Here is a 17,471-nt window from a genome sequence, read left to right on the forward strand (position 1 = left end):
GGCGGTGGGGAGTGTTTTCGGGGCGGGCGAGGCAGCGCACCGCGGGCGGCGGGGGGCTGCTGTTTGGTCGGCTCAGGGGGGTGGAGGTTGAAGATGAACCGCAGGCCCTTGATTTCATATCCAACGACTGCAAAATCGACTGACCAGAGATGAAAAAGTCAGTCGACCGACGTGTAGCCTCACCTTGCTAGTGCGTCCAGTTTCGACAGCAAAATTCAGTTTAGACAGCAAACTTCAGTATCGACAGTTAAGTTCAGTTTCGACAGTTAAGTTTAGTTTTGATAGTTAAATTCAGTTTCGACAGTTAAGTTCAGAGATGAGCGGCTGATGTATTTTACATCTAGCACTTTGTGGTTATGTATTTTATGTCATGTATTGGAGATGCTATTAGAATTCCACTCAGGTTAACATTGTTCGTTGTCTCTCTTGTCCTGCTTCAGCCTCGGCGTCGTACAACTCACCGGAGCTGCTCCAACGACGAAACCCTCCATCACAGCGGAGCAGTACCTCGGGCTCCATCTCCAGATGCCTAAGATCTTCTTCCCCTCCTCCGACAGCCAAGTTAGCCGGAGCATCCTCACCGGCCAACCCAATCACGCTGAGATCGACATGGCTTCGCCAAAGAGGTTGTACACTTATTGCATCTCTTTTTTACTCTACATGTTATATGTATTGTCCACTGAGCACACGGATTTGTTCCTTTAGTGTCTCCTTTAAAGAAAAAACGTAGGAATTTTAATTTTCACTTGTCCTCCTTTTCAAATTCCTATTCATGAAGCACAAGACTAAGAGATAGTAGCATAATAGCATTATAACTGTACATTTTCTTGTGGTTTGACTTAATCTCACCATGCTTCTTTGCATCCTGTGATCTTCCAATTGTTGTGAATCAAACACCCAGATTGGTAGAAATCCTGTGTTTTTAAATTCTCTGTTTTGCACGTGCATTCCTATCCTATTCCTATCTATTTCCTATCCCTACATTGTTGTAATCCTCCAATTCAAACGAGCCCTTAAAGAATTACTTCTCTTACAGATAGTTGTCAAAGAAAACCTTGCGTGGTTTGTCCCGCTCCTGCTGCGCCGTCGTCCACCCCAGCTCAGCTGCTCCAACGACAGAAGGGTCCAGGACAGCAGGGATCCGGCCTGCAGACTGTCTTTCGCCGCCTCAGATCTTCTTCCGCGCCGCTGGCAGCCATGAAAACTGCACTACCATCATCAACCGAGCAGATGACCTCGAGGACTACACGGGTCCGCAAGAGAGGTCACACTCTTTCGTGTCTGCTTACGTTATGCATCGCTTAATATTACATGCTACTTTATCGTCCTATTCACCAATTACACTCTGAGTCAGCTCCAAACTAATGGTCAAACTTGAGTTTTTAAATGGTTGTGGGGTACATATCAGGGCCGCTATCAATAGTATCTATCTACTATCTGGTTAATCTTCGGTGTCTACTATGAGTTTCATGTTGGGTGGGAAACAAACAGTAAAGAAGCCATTATCTGTATTTTTTAACTGAAGCCATTATCTGCCTGCTATTATTGGTTTTGGGTCTATCCACAGGTTGCTACCATCACTCTGGATTTCTGCATGCACTCCTTACATAATCTCACTATGTTTTATTCCTATGCATGGCAGTTATTGTAAACAATATAACTGAACATGTAGAGCAAAAGAGACGAGCCTTGTGTGGCAATAAAATTTCATCCAAACATCGCTCCATGGTAGATGCAAAGGCAGCCCCCCCTCCATGCATTTCGGATTGTAATCGAGAGGAAGATATCTGTTCTGAGGGGGATTCAGAAGGAGAAGACAACTCCTATTTACCCCCTGAGGTCTTCGCTCTAACTTGGCATGTTGATGTTGGTTATATCATGCATATGGTGTCTTGCATTGCTTACTTTATACATCAAATATGTCATCTGCTTAGTTTAGACATCCTTTGTGTGAATGCCATCTGTTTAGTTTATTCATCGTTTATGTGAATTATGCAACACCATCTTGTTTAGCCAGGCATCATATATGTGAATTTTGCAATGCCATCCTGCTTAGCCAGTCATCTTATATGTAAATTATATCAGGCCATCCTTTTTTCATTACATATTACATTTGTCAACAATGTTATTACATTCAACTGCTCTTCGTGTGCATCAGCCATTTGACACGGTGATGGCAAATTCTGGAGTGAAAACAAGGTCTTCAGAGCAGACTATGCTATCTGACGAAGCGCATATCTCGCTGGTTACGGATAGCTCCTCAGAGGAGGATTCAAAGACAGATGACCAGTCCTATTCCCCCCCTCCCCGAGGTGTATGCTCTAACTTGGCAGGGTTATGTTGCTCATATCATGCATATGGTGTCTTGCATTGCTATGTCATTTGATTAGTTTAGACATGCTTTGTGTGAATGCCACCTGTTCAGTGTCTAATTACCATATATGTGAATTATGCATTGCCATCGTGTTGCAAGACATTATATATGTGAATTATACAATGCTATCTTGTTGCAAAGGCATTATATATGTGAATTATGAAATGCCATGCTGTTTAGCCAATCATCATGTATGTGAATTATATCATGCAATCATTTTTTTGTATTACGTGTCCCATTTGGTGACAACGTTTGTATATTCAACTACTCTTCCTTTGCATCAGCCATTTGAAGCGGTAATGGAAGTATCTGGAGTGAAAACAAGGTATTCAGAGCAGACAATGCTACCTGCTGAAGCAGACATCTTGCTGGTTACAGAGAGCTCCTCAGAGGAGGATTCAGAGACTGATGACCAGTCCTATTTTCCCCCTGAGGTCTATGCTCAAACTTGGCAGGGTTATATTACCCATGTCATGCATGTTGTCTTGCATTGCTTAGTTTTTACATCATATATGGATTGCCATCTGCTTACTTGCTTACTATATAAATCATATATTTGAATTATATCATGCCATCATGTTTACATAGTACATACAGATCATCTATCTGAAATATGGCATGGCAACCCATTTAATAAAGACATCATATAGTTATATCATCTCATCCTGTTTAGTGTTTATAGTCATCATATTTTGAATTATGGCATTCTATCCGTGAATGTATGTGAATTATGGCATGCCAACCTATTTAATAAACACATTATATAGTTATGTCATGTCATCCTGTTTACATAGTCTCATATTTTGAACTATGTCTTTCCATCTTTTTTAGTTAGCCATCATAATGTGAAATTGTGTCATGCTATCCTGTTTAGTTAGCCATCATATATGTGAAATTGTGTCATGCTATCATGTTTGGTTAGACAACATAAATATGAATTATTTCATGCCCTCTTTTATTCCCCACTATCCATTGCACCTGTCTATCATACAATGTCTATACTTTCAATTACTTTTCTTGTTTATCAGCCATTTGAATTGGAGAGCGTGATGGCAGTATCTAAGGGAGTAACAACATGGTCTTCAGAAAAGATAGTGCTACCAGTTGATGCAGATAGAACCACGGTTATACTTGCCCAAGGACCAGATCCACCACACATAACCCAGACTCTCACAGATTGTACCCCTACCCAGTTGGACAGAGAACCAGCTACACCCCTTCTAACCCCAACCCCGGCAGATAGTAACCCAGTTCCAGTTGACACAGCACCATCTCCACCACAGAGCACCCAAACACGAGCAGTTAGTAAGGGAACTACAGTGCCCAAAGCACGAGGACCACCACTCCGAATCCCAACTCAACGCTTAAAGGATAAGAAGATTTGTTCTCAGGTCAGGTTCTGTAGCTATGGTTCATACTCCTTTGCTCTTGCATGACTGTACTTACTCATAAAACTATTTTCAAATTTGAAGGATGGAATTGAAACTCCAATGGCGCAAAAGGTATGTTTTAAACCTGTTTCTTTAACTGGTTTGCTGTTGTAACCTGCTCTATGTTGATTTCAGTTTCAATTGAATAAACAGTTATGTTCTCATGTCATGCACATTACAAGTGTTGTTATTGCTCTATAGTTACCCACACTTATATTCTGTCTATTCTGCTTTGTCTTGAACAAATATTATTTGAACTATGTCTCTATCTTGATTTGGCAACAAAAACTAGAATGGTATAGACCATAAAGTGACCATGGTACATAGATATATGTTTGTTTCATGTTGTTATCCTATCCACTTTACTACTAAACTCATTTACCAAAATGAGTTTCATATACAACATGGTAAACATGTGATGTGTCTGCTTGTTTCTCTTTTAGAATGCGGACAAAATATTGGAGAACAGTACCGCGTTATCCAATGGTAAAGGAAGTAATGCAGATAAGGTTCAAGATAGTGAGACATCCCTATTGGTCTCCAAGAAAGCTGATAAAAACTATCTTGACGACAGTGAGGGAACCCAAAAGTCCTGTCTTGATGTAGTGTTCGAGTTACTGGCCACTACTGCTGGCACAAGCTCTTCGAACTCGCTGCCTGAATCAGTTCATCTTCTTGAGTCTCAACTTCAAGTTGAAAGACATCGATCAGATGTGCTGCGGCAGGAAGCTGAAGGACTGAGGAAGTCCCTACAGAATTCAGATGCATATTTTCTGGTGCAACAGCAAGCGCTGGAGGATTTAAGCGCCAAACAAGAGAAAGTTAATAAGCTTGCTAAGCATCTTGCCAGCATTATGGGTACCCAGGATATTGTTTCTTGAGATCTTCTGAACTAGTTTCAGTTCTGGATTTGTTTTGCTGCGGCATTTATTTGCGCTGGTTGCCAACTTTGACAACCAGTGTATATGATATGCTACTTTGTTCCCTATATATTTGCACTGGTGGCGAACTTTGATGCCCAGTGGATGTAATATGTGTAATAGCCGTGATAGCCTAGCGTTAGTTGCTTGCTTATTTATTTCCTTGTTGTCTTGTTTATTTGTTTGCTTGTAGTCATTGCAGTTCTTTTTCCATGGTTAGCTAGTGGCTGTAATAACCTATTTTTTAAAACTAGGCCACAATAACCATGGGCTAATATTTACTGTAGTGACACTGGGCCTCCTACTGGCCGTAGAAACAGTGGGCCTTCTACGAGCCGTAGAAACAATGGGCCTTCTACGGGCCATAGAAACAATGGGCCTTCTGCGGGCCGTATTATCAATGGGCCTTATACGGGCCGTATAATCGATTGGCCAAACATGGGCCAAACAGACCGCATTATGGCCGTAAACGGGCTAGAGTTGGAATCGTCCGTTCATGGGCCGACCATAACGGGCCATCATTAATAGGCCGTATTTGATGACGCTATGAAATCGGCCCAACGTATTAACGGACCACAAACGGCCCGATTGTAACCACGGGCTGAATTTGGCCCACAAGCAGAAAATGACAGTAACGGGCCGTAAGTAAACGAATGCTGGAAATGAGCCCAAGAATAAATGGGCTCTGAGAAGGCCGAAAGATAACATGGGCTGGAAACGGCCCAACGGAATAACGGGCCGTTAATGGGTATAAAGTGATACACTGTTCATTACGGGCCAGTTTCACCATGGGCCGTTAATGGGTGTAAAGTGATACACTATTCATTACGGCCCAGTTTCACCACAGGCCGTTAGTAGGCCAAGAGTTACATAGGGCCTCATATGGGCCGAAAGACGTCATGGGCCATACATGGGCCAGAAGTGAAAACGGGCTGGAATCATATTGGATGGCCCAGGTGATGCTACTGGGCCTAATTCGGATAGGGTGTAACGGGCCTTGGGTTAGCGGGATGTAAATGGGCTATATTTGAACATGCTGTTAACAGGCTTTCCATGGGACGGCCCGCCAGCTTTTGACCAAGTCAAACGGGCCGGCCTTTTCAGAGGAATGGGCCTCTGTTGGGCCGTGCCACGTGTCGACGTATCATAGGCGCCTTCTGTGCAATGAGTGGTTGACATCTGTCCCAACAATGAGCCGACACATGTTTCCTCCAGCCAATGATGATTTTACACGTGGAAAATCCCCATTGGTCGGGGTTGTTAATGGGTTATCGGATCCAAAACCCGACCCGATAGCTTAACGGCGTTCCGTTACGGTGGATGCCATGTGTCAGTCACCCTTGACGAAAGCACTTCTGTGACGCGCGATTTATCGTCATGGAAGTGGACACTTCCGTGATGATAATTTTGGTAATGTCAAGGAACACTTCTACAATAGCACAGGTATGACTATCTTGATTCTGTCATAAATTTGTCATGGATGTACATGCATGACAAAAAAAGCGACCTACTGTGACAAACACGTATCATCACGGAAGTGTATTTTTTTGTAGTGTGAGGCCTCCTTTTAATAGAGAACCGGAACAAAGCATTAACACACGGTGAATACATGAACTCCTCAAACTACGATCATCACCGGGAGTGGTCCCGGCTATTGTCACTCCGGGGTTGCCGGATCATAACACGTAGTAGGTGACTATAACTTGCAAGATCGAATCTAGAACATGGATATAATGGTGATAACATAAACGGTTCGGATCTGAAATCAAGGCACCCGGGCCCAAAATGACAAGCATTAAGCATGGCAAAGTCATAACAACATCAATCTAAGAACATAGTGGATACTAGGGATCAAGCCCTAACAAAAATAACTCGATTACATGATGAATCTCATCCAACTCCTCACCGACCAGTGAGCCTACGAAGGAATTACTCACTCCCGTTGGGAATTACTCACTCCCATTGGGGAGCATCATGGAATTGGCGATGGAGAAGGGTTGGTGATGACGAAGAACAAAGACCCCCCTCTCCGGAGCCCCAAATAGACTCCAGATCTGGCCTCCCGATGAAGAACAGGAGGTGGCGGCGGCTCCGTCTCGTGGATCGCGATAATTCTTTCTCCCTGATTTTTTTTCTGGAAAAATAGGATTTTATAGCATCGGTTTCAGGGTCTGCGGGGCCACCAGGTGGGGACAACCCACCTGGGCGCGCCTGGTGAGGGGGCACGCCCTAGTGGGTTGTGCCGACCCAGGTGCCCGCCTTCGGTAGGTCTTGGCTCCAAAAATTCTTATATATTATATAAGGATTCCTCGCAAAGTTTCGTTCCATTCCAAGAACTTTTATTTCTACACAAAAACAACACCATGGTAGTTCTGCCGAAAACAGCGTCAGTCCGGGGTTAGTTTCATTCCAATCATGCAAATTACTGTCCAAAACAAGAGCAAAAGCGTTAGGAAAATTAGATACGTTGGAGACGTATCAACCCCCACAAGCTTAAACCTTTGCTTGTCCTCAAGCAATTCAGTTGATAAACTGAAAATGAAAAAGAAAAACTTTTCCGAACTCTTTTGCTCTTGTTTGCATAAATAAGCTTAAACATCACCCAAGTTCTCAGCCAACATTATAACTAACCATGCCTACAATAACTCTTAATGATTACATTAACACATATCAATGACATAATCAGCTAGCGAGCAATAATAAGACATCTCAGGCGACAACATGTTGTCAAAACAACCATGATATAATATGAAAATAGTGGTATCTCGCTAGTCCTTTCTGAGACCGCAAAACATAAATGCAGAGCACCTCCAAAGTCCAAGCAGTGACTAAACATTGTAATTCATGGTAGAAAAGATCTAGTCATGATGCACCCAACATTATCTACACACAACGCATAAGTCATGACAGCTGTGCTCTCAGGTTCTAGCGCTTGTTTTAGAAGGTGATGACACAACATAAAAGTAAATAGATAGTCCCTTTGCAGAGGGAAGCAATGATTTGCAGAGGTGCCAGAACTCAAGTTTTAGAATAGAGATACATGATATTTTGAGGCATGCACCCTTCTCATTTACTTCATGACTATCAGTTATCAATATCTCCCATGCTAAATGAGCTAGTGGTGGTTCCCAAGCGATAAAAAGTAAAGATTTTGACTCCATTGGGAGTTTTTGTTTGATTATTCGAGCGATTAACTTTTTTGTATTTTGCAGTTTGGGACTGGGCATCCCTGTTACCGCCCTTTTCTCGTGCGATGGCGAGTGAATAAACACTCGACATGAGAATAACCCACTTAGCATGGAAGATACCGACCACCTCATGTCGTTCCATGAACGATCAAGGCACACAAAAAGGATATATTTTTAGAAGTTTTTAGAGGTGACACATGCAAATTTACTTAGGACAGCAGGGTAATACCGCATATAGGTAGATATGGTGGACTCATATGGAATAACTTTGGGTTCAGGATTTTTGATGTACAAGCAGAATCCCCACTTAGTACAGGCGAAGGCTAGCAATTAGATTGAAGAGCGACCAGCTAGAGAGCAACAACGATCATGATCATGCATTATGCATAAGTAACATTGGACACTAGCATGAGTAGGATATGATCACCATGAACATAAATATTATAGAGGCTATGTTGGTTTTGATTCAACTACATGCATGAACATGTGCCAAGTCAAGCCACTCGAACATTCAGAGGAGGATAGCATATCATCATACTATATCACCATCATTTTAACACAATGTTGATATCCAAGATAAATCATTATCCACTCCTAGCTACTTATGCATGGCATGTGAAACTATAATCTCTAATTGTCATTGCAAACATGTTTAATCATAATGGGCTGAATCATGGATACTAGGTTAAACATATTTACACAAACAGAACAAGTCGAGTTCATACCAGTTTCTCTCTGCCACAGCCAGTTCATCGAATATCATCATTATTGCCTTTCACTTGCACAACCGAACGAAGTGAAAATAATAATAGTGCAAGAGTGTCATGGACTAAGCTGGAATCTGCAAACATTTTATTCAACATGAGAAGACAAGGTAAAATGGGTTCTTTATTAGTTCAACAGTTATTCATATGAGAGCCACATCATGGTCTTCTCCTCTGTACAACTCGAATAAAAGGAAAGAAATTCAGATAAACACACTGAAGTATTTTCGAAGTTTTTGGTTTTCTTGAAAAACAAATACAAGGGAAAAGCAAAAACAAGAAAACTATTTACACAGGAAAGCTCCCAACAAGCAAAAGAAGAACATGGAAATCATTTTGGGTTTTCTTTTTAATATTAAAACTAAACATGCATAGAAAGTAAACTAACTACAAGTATTTTTTTGTTTCCTAAAGTTTTTCAAACACACAAGAAGAAAGCAAGAAAAAATAAATCTAAGCATGGATGACACAATGAAAACTTGTGAACACCGACAAGATGAATAAGTGGACATGAATGTAATGTCAGTGAGAAACATGTACTCCCCCATGCTTAGGCTTTTGGCCTAACTTGGTACTCGATTAGTAGTCTGGAAGGTAGTAGGGGTACCGAGGAGCGGGCATCCACTGATCCCACTGCGCAGGCTGCTCCCGTGCTGCCTTCGCAGCAGCCTGAACATTCTGATAGGCGATGATGTCTACATGCATGATCTTATATCCACCCCTGGCAGCAGAATCAAACAAAGCAGGGGCAGGCAACGAAATAATATCATGAGTTTCAACGCTAAAGACCAAGTTATAAGGAATAGGAATGTTAGGATAATCTCGTGCAAGAAAATGATGATGTTACATGACTGCATGGTCTAAGTAAACCTTGGTCAGAGGGTAATCATGAGGGCGTATCCCAACATTAAAGTGGGCCACCAAGTGAGTAGCATAAATCCCACCATGGATTTTACCATGAGATTTATTAAGATGGAGGCGACAAGCCACAATAGCTCCCAAGCTATAAGTGTTGTTTCCCTCTAGTGCACGAGCAAACCAGCAAGGTGTGGTGAGCTGAGGGCTCCCACCTTCTCCCTAGCGATCAAGCATTTTGCAATGAAAAGTGCAAAGTAATGAACAACAGGAAAATGCAAGCCAGCGGCTGTGACGCCCCCAATTCAATCGTACACTAATCATACACGCAAATGTGTACGATCAATATCAGGGACTCATGGGAAGATATCACAACACAACTCTAGACACAATTAAAGTAATACAAGCTTCATATTACAAGCCAGGGGCCTCGAGGGCTCGAATAAAAGCTTGATACACAAGAGTCAGTGGAAGCAACAATATCAAACAGGATGTCACGAAGCCAATCATTAGCATCCATAGGATTGGCGGAGTTGTGGAAAATGGACGGGTTGAGGCACACAAATTCTGGCAGTGTTATTGGGGCAGGCTAATGATGAGCATTGTGGTTTGCAAACTAAGCCATTACCCCAGTCATAAACTAGAGATTCAATTCAAACTTCTGCATCATTGCGGCAATATAAGGTGGAGGTGGAGGATCGTCATCCATCCCGCTAAAAACATCAGGGAGCAGTTTTAACAAGAGGTTGGAGCAGGTGTATGGAGTCATTCATGATGTAACTTGAACATGGGTAAAGGCACAGTATGTACAAAATAGTAGTCATTAAAGACATACATATACATATACAGAGCCATTTACACGTTGTTAGTATGAGTTTGGACAAGAGAATCATCCTAGACATACTAGGCGGCACGCTGGCACGCGATGGAGGGATACAACAACGGGACATAGCAAAGGCTGCATCAACATCGGAGAAAACCACTAGAGCGAGGAATCTGCAGGGGACAACGCAGTGTGCCCTCAATAAAAGGATCCTGTGGCCCATGAACAATGTGAAGCAAATCCTGGCCCTGAACTCAAGAAAGGCGTATTACAAATCTCCAGATGGATGTGATCACGAGAACCTAGGGTAGAGTTAGCAAAATCATTTAATCTGAATAGAAGAGAGGTGAGAGTCCCATAGTATAGACGATGAGTAAAAGGTCCTAATACCACCCAATGGCGACATGGGCCCGTAAGCCGCATAGCCATGTTAGTAAAACAATTTTTCAAAGACTAGACTCAACTTCGACCAAGGAGTTGGAAATGGGGTTCCTACAGGCAGTCGGCTCTGATACCAACTTGTGACGCCCCCGATTCAATCGTACACTAATCATACACGTAAATGTGTATGATCAAGATCAGGGAATCACGGGAAGATATCACAACACAACTCTAGACACAATTAAAATAATGTGAGCTTAATATTACAAGCCAGGGGCCTCGTGGGCTCGAATACAAGCTCGATACACAAGAGTCAGCGGAAGCAACAATATTTGAGTACAGACATAAGTTAAACAAGGATGCCTTAAGAAGGCTAACACAAAAGCAACACGATCGAAGAGGCAAGGCCTCCTTCCTGGGACCTCCTAACTACTCTTGGTTGTCGACGGTCTCCATGTAGTAGTATCTATTGGCGGTGGCATATGGCTCCAGAGATCCACCATCTGGTTGCATCAATCATAAATAAGAAAGAAGGGGGGAAAGGGGGTAGCAAAGCAACCCTGAGTACTCATCCAAAGCACTCGCAAGCATCAGATCTATACTAAGTATGCATTGGTATCAAATGGAAGGGTTGTATCTATGGACTGAACTACAGAATGCCAGAATAGAGGGGAAGGCCTAGCCTATCGAAGACTAGCATCTTCAAGCAGCTCCTAGCATCTTGCAGCATGTAGAAGAGTAAAGAATAGCAGTTTATATTTAACAAACATGTTGTAGCATTAATGCCCAGAGATCCTTCCTCGGCTCCCTACGCGAAAGCAATCTCAGAGCCACATATCCATCTCATGTCTCAAGTATCCATTTCTAGTTATATAAGATCAGGATACCGGTGTGAACGTCCATTACCGCGGACACGATATTCGAATATATATCTTCCCTGCAGGGGTGCACCATGTTACCCAATACACTCGATCACTCTGGCCAGACACACTTTTCTGGGTCAATGCCCAGCCTCGGAAGATCAACACGTTGCAGCCCTACCTAGGTTTAGCAGAGAGGTCCCCAGCGGTCTACATCCTAAGCACTCTGGGGTCGGGGCCCATCGCCCGTTGCACTCCGGGTCATTGTGTGCAGGGTGGATACTAGCACCACCTGTGTAGTGGATGGCATGATCCGACTGAGGGAGTCCTGGATTGGGGGGTCTCCCGACAGCCGGATTATATCCTTTGGATGGACTGCTGGACTACGAAGATACAAGATTGAAGACTTCGTCTTGTGTCCGGATGGGACTCTACTTGGTGTGGAAGGCAAGCTAGGCAATATGGATATGTATATCTCCTGCTTTGTAACCGACCTTGTGTAACCCTAGCCCCCTCCGATGTCTATATAAACCGGAAGGGTTTTAGTCCGTAGGACCACACACAATCATACCATAGGCTAGCTTCTAGGGTTTAGCCTCTTTGATCTCATGGTAGATCTACTCTTGTACTACCCATATCATCAATATTAATCAAGCAGGACATAGGGTTTTACCTCCATCAAGAGGGCCCGAACCTGGGTAAAACTTTGTGTCCCCTGCCTCCTGTTACCATCCGCCTAGACGCACAGTTCGGGACCCCCTACCTGAGATCCGCCGGTTTTGACACTGACATTGGTGCTTTCATTGAGAGTTCCTCTGTGCCGTCGCCAGAAGGAAGGATGTCTGGTCTCGTCTTTAAAGATGGTACTACTGTCGGGGGAACTTTGGTTGTCGGCCAAACTCTCTAGCTAGGTGGTTTCATCATGACTGCCTGTTCGGCCGCCGCGCCGACGATGACTTCTCGGGTCATCGAAAACAGCCTCCATGTCAAATCGGCACTCGCCGAACAGATGGATCCAATGGAGCTCGCCTCCTTAAACGAGCTCTTGGATCGCATCTCCGCCTTGGGAGTCGCTACGTACTATGATCGAATTGGGCTTAAACCCGATCAAAGGAAGATTAACTCTCCACTGGTCACCCATCATGTTGCAGTGGTGGAGGAACAATGTGGTGACCTTTCCTCCATCTTGAGGACCAACTATGTCCGGATTCCCGAGCTCTCTGAGCTGGATGCCCGTTCGCGGGAGGACAACACCCGATCCCTGAACTTAGAGTCAGGCAGTGGGCCAGGATTATCGGGTCACACCCCGGAACCGGAACTTCCAAAATTGGAAATTCCTCGGCCTCTGGATCCCAGATCGGGTGAGGGTTCGGATTCAATTCCACCCACCCACCCAAACATAAGCGATCTTTCCCACATCAGGCAAGAGCCCCAGGAAACAGTACATCACTATTGGGCCAGATTCCTCCTTGCGATGAACAAGGTTAAGGACTGTCGCGAGGAAGACGTAATCCTATTTTTCTGCAATAATTGCACGGACAAGGGAATCCTTAACGCCATAAATCACTGTAAGATAACACGCTTCGCTGACTTGGCTTCCATAGTATGAAAGTATTGTGCGATGGAAAGTGCCTGGAGAACCGAAATAAACTTTTGGGATAATCCGGCCCTGAATACAAACCCAGTCCAAAACAAAAGGGTGCATTATCACAATACACCCGGGTCAACCACCAAAAAGCAAAAACCCTCTACAGGGTATGGAACCGTACTGGAGGGATGGCTCAACGGACCCTGCAAAATTTATAGTGCAGTGGATACAATACCAACACACAGCCTCAGGGCATGTTGGATACTCCGGCAGGTGGCCAAAAGTGGTGAGGATCTTCTTCGCACAAATACCACAGAGCACCATCCTGTGGATAACAACACGGTGTTAACGGTCTTCGAGACCTTTGCGTCAAATAATAGGCGCAAGCGAACACTCCGTAGCATGGCCGAAATCTGCCATGTAGTAGCAATAATCCATGGAGTGACACGGCTATTACCTTCAATGCCAGTGACGAACCTAAATTCTGAACGGCCCGAGCACCAGCCGCACTGGTCCTCAGTCCAATCGTGGACGACTTTCGACTCACCAAAGTACTCATGGACGGCGGCAGCGGATTAAACCTCATCTATGAGGAAACCCTTCAAAAGATGGAAATAGACTGGAACCGCATTGGGCAAAGTAGCACAACCTTTAGAGGAATCATCCCCAGTCGGGAAGCACGCTCCGCTGGGAAAATCACACTAGATGTGGTATTCGGCACGCGGATAATTACAGGTCCGAAGAAATTACATTCCAAGTGGCCCCGTTCAGCAGTGGTTATCATGCTCTTTTAGGACGGGAGGCGTTCACAATCTTCCAAGCCATACCCCATTACGGGTACATGAAGCTCAAAATGCTCGGGCCCAACGGAATCATCACTCTCGCCAGTGATCCGGACACAGCACTCTGCGCCAAAAACAAAACATCCGCACTGGCCCTTGAGGCATTATTCGAAGCCCTCTCGGCCGAGGAATTAACCATGCTACGCTCTACAGTGGGCAGGGACGACGTGATACTCGACAAGAGATCCAAGTCCACCTCTTTTAAACCAGTGGATGAAATAGTCAAATTCCAAGTCCACCCAACGGACCCTACAAAAACAGCCTCCATCGGGGCACAGTTAAACCCCGCTGTGGACGCCGCACTATGAGAGTTCCTGCGCAAGAACTGGGACATATTCGCCTGGCATCCCTCAGACATGCCAGGAATCCCACGCAGGATGGCCGAGCATAGCCTCAATATCCTAAAGGGATTCAAGCCGGTCAAGCAAGCTCTTCGGCGTTTCTCCGAACCTAAGAGACAGGCCATGGGAGAGGAACTAGCCAAGTTATTGGAGGCTGGATTCATTAGAGAAATAAAACACCTGGACTGGCTAGCAAACCTGGTGATGGTACCAAAGAAGGACAAAATCCTGGCGCCTTTGTGTCAATTTCAAAGACCTCAATAAACCTTGCCCAAAGGATCCCTTCCCCCTCCCATGCATTGATCAAATCATTGATGCTACCGCAGGACATGAGTCATTGTGTTTCCTCGACGCATACTCCGGTTACCACCAAATCAAGATGGCGGAGTCCGACCAAGCCGCAATGGCATTCATCACACCATACGGCCCCTTCTGTTTTAATACAATGCCTTTTGGGCTCAAAAACGTCGGCGCAACATATCAACGCATGATTTAGACATGTCTGGAGAAACAAATCGGCAAAACAGTAGAGGCATACGTAGACGATGTGGTCGTCAAAACCAAACACGTCGACTCTTTGATAGACAACTTGAGGCTTACATTCGACAACCTCCGAACATACGACATGAAGCTCAATCCGGAAAAATGCGTTTTCGGCGTACCAGCCGGAAAGCTCCTGGGTTTCATTGTCTCCAATAGAGGTATTGAAGCTAATCCGGCCAAAATCTAAGCTTTGTCACAGTTGGCTACCCCAACAGACCTCAAACAAATCCAGAAGTTAACTAGATGCGTGGCGGCTCTAAGCCGCTTTATCTCCCGCTTAGGAGAAAAGGCTTTACCCCTTTATCGCCTCCTTCGACGCACCGAACACTTTGAGTGGATGGACGCGGCCACAGCCGGACTGGAAGAAATAAAGGCCATTTTGGCAACCAACCCAATCATGGCCGCGCCGAACATCGGCGAACCAATGTTGTTGTACATTGCGGCAACTCATCAAGTTGTCAGCGCAGTGCTCGTCATCGAACGAGAAGCAGACGGACACAAATTCCCTCTTCAAAAGCTGGTATACTATGTATCTACTGTCCTCACTCCATGCAAATCACGGTACCCACATTATCAAAAGATAGCCTATGCGGTATTCATGGCATCCCAGAAGCTGCGACACTACTTTGAAGAGTGTTCGATTACAGTAGCCTCGAAAGTGCCACTTAATGATATTATAAACAACCGCGACGCTAAGGGCCGGATTGCCAAATGGGCCATTGAGCTCCTCCCGTTCGACATAACATACAAACCTCGGCGAGCCATCAAGTCGCAAGTATTGGCCGACTTCGTCGCCGAATGGATGGAGGCCGAACTCCCCAAAGAGTACGGCGCATACTCCAATTGGATCATGCACTTCGATGGTTCTAAAATGTTGGCTAGTCTAGGGGCTGGTGTTGTCCTGACGTCCCCAACCGGAGATACCGTTCAGTACGTGCTGCAAATATTGTATACAGACTCCAACAATGCAGCCGAATACGAAGCTCTGTTGCATGGTCTTCGGATGGCAGTCTCCATGGGCATTCAACGTTTGGAGGTGTGTGGGGATTCAAACCTCGCAATATCCCAAATAAATGGAGACTTTGACGCCAAGGATCCAAAATGGTGGCCTATCGAAACATCGTCCTAAAAATGTCAGCTCGGTTCAAGGGGCTCTAATTTCACCATGTGGCTCGGGAAAACAATCAGGCGGCGGATATCCTCGCCCGCATCGGCGCAAAATGCGATGCAGTCCCCCCAACATATTTTTGGAAAGGCTGTTTAAACCATCTGTAGTATGGGAAGGGGACACCGGTAACAACAGTCCGGACCCGGCCAAAATACCCGATACCAAACTCTCTAACACAATCGGAGGCTCCGTCACCGAAATAACACCTTCATCCCATGAAATAATGGCCATTATTGCCCCGTGGACTGAACCATTCCTGGCCTACCTAACTAGACAGGAACTTCCGGAGGACCAAAATGAGGCACGCTGCATAGTGCGGCGATCCAAGGCCTACAGGGTCCATGAGGGAGAATTGTACAAAAAAAGTACTATCGGAGTCCTTCAAAGGTGCATCTCCGAAGTGGAAGGGCGGAATCTTTTGGCGGAAATTCACGCCGGACTCGGCGGTCATCACGCTGCAGCCCGGGCTCTTGTAAGCAAGGCCTTCCGTACAGGATTCTATTGGCCAACGGCCCGGGAAGATGCACAGGACTTGGTCCAACGTTGCCCCAGTTGCCAGCTGTTTGCAAATCAAAGCCACATGCCACCCACCGCCCTCCAAACAATCCCCATTACATGGCCCTTTCTGGTCTAGGGGCTTGACATGGTTGGACCCCTTAAAGGGGGAACCCACAAGAAAAAATACTTATTGGTCATGGTGGATAAACTCACCAAATGGATAGAGGCGAAACCTGTTAAAACAGCCAAATCCGGACCAGTGATAGACTTCATATCCGGGGTTGTCCACCATTATGGCGTCCCCCACAGCATCATCACTGATAATGGCACGAACTTCACGGCCTATGAGGTAAAACTCTGGTGCGGCAAAATGGGCATCAAGCTCGATTACGCTTCAGTCTAGCACCCACAAACCAACGGTCAAGTCGAGCGAGCAAACGGTCTTATAATGAGCGGCATTAAACCCAGATTAGTATGCTCCTTAACGGAGTCTAACACGCACTGGGTAGAGGAGCTCGACTCCGTACTCTGGGGGCTGCGGACCACGCCGAATCGTAGTACCGGATATACACCCTTCTTTATGGTGTACGGCGTAGAGGCAGTCTTGCCCTGTGACATAATTCATGACTCACCTCGAGTGCGCATGTACAAAGAAAGAGAAGCCGAGCTCGATCGGCAGGACAGTCTAGACACCCTGGAAGAGGAGTGCGATGTAGCCAAAGCCCGTTCCGCATTTTATCAGTAACAGGCTCGCAGATACCAAAGCAGAGAAGTACGGGCCAAAACTTATAACATTGGCAAACTAGTTCTACGCCTACCGGATAAGAAAAAGAACAAGCTTGAGCCCAAATGGGAAGGTCCTTTCATTATTGACCAAGTTCTGACCGGTGGAGCGT

Source organism: Triticum dicoccoides, chromosome 7A (assembly GCF_002162155.2).
Source record: "Triticum dicoccoides isolate Atlit2015 ecotype Zavitan chromosome 7A, WEW_v2.0, whole genome shotgun sequence".
In the NCBI taxonomy this organism is placed as follows: domain Eukaryota; kingdom Viridiplantae; phylum Streptophyta; class Magnoliopsida; order Poales; family Poaceae; genus Triticum; species Triticum dicoccoides.